Source organism: Chaetura pelagica, unplaced genomic scaffold, assembly GCF_000747805.2.
Source record: "Chaetura pelagica isolate M959 unplaced genomic scaffold, ChaPel_1.0 scaffold213, whole genome shotgun sequence".
Lineage (NCBI taxonomy): Eukaryota > Metazoa > Chordata > Aves > Apodiformes > Apodidae > Chaetura > Chaetura pelagica.
The window spans coordinates 1,818,348-1,818,583 of record NW_009952597.1 but is presented as its reverse complement, the minus strand read 5'-3'; the positions used below and the strand labels follow the sequence as shown (position 1 = coordinate 1,818,583).

The window sequence follows — 236 nt, the reverse complement described above, 5'->3', positions numbered from 1 at the left end:
CATCCCATCCCATCCCATCCCGTCCCATCCCATCCCATCCCGTCCCATCCCATCCCATCCCGTCCCCTCCCCGCGCAGCAGCCTCGCCCCGGGATTCATCCCAAGGCCAAACCCCACCCAAATGCCGCGGATCCGCCCCCTGCCAGCCCTGGAGGGGGTGTCAGCACTCGGGGCACCACAGGGGTGCCCAGCGCCCGCAGCTTCTTCAGCGCTTGTCCTCAGATTACCCCGGGCGG

General features: G+C 69.1%; 1 protein-coding gene across 1 annotated transcript in view; it reads left to right on the top strand.

The window, feature by feature from the left end:
* The window catches only part of TNFRSF13B (tumor necrosis factor receptor superfamily, member 13B), a 17,042-nt gene that overhangs the window by 15,178 nt on the left and 1,628 nt on the right, over nucleotides 1-236 (top strand). The window lies entirely within an intron of this gene.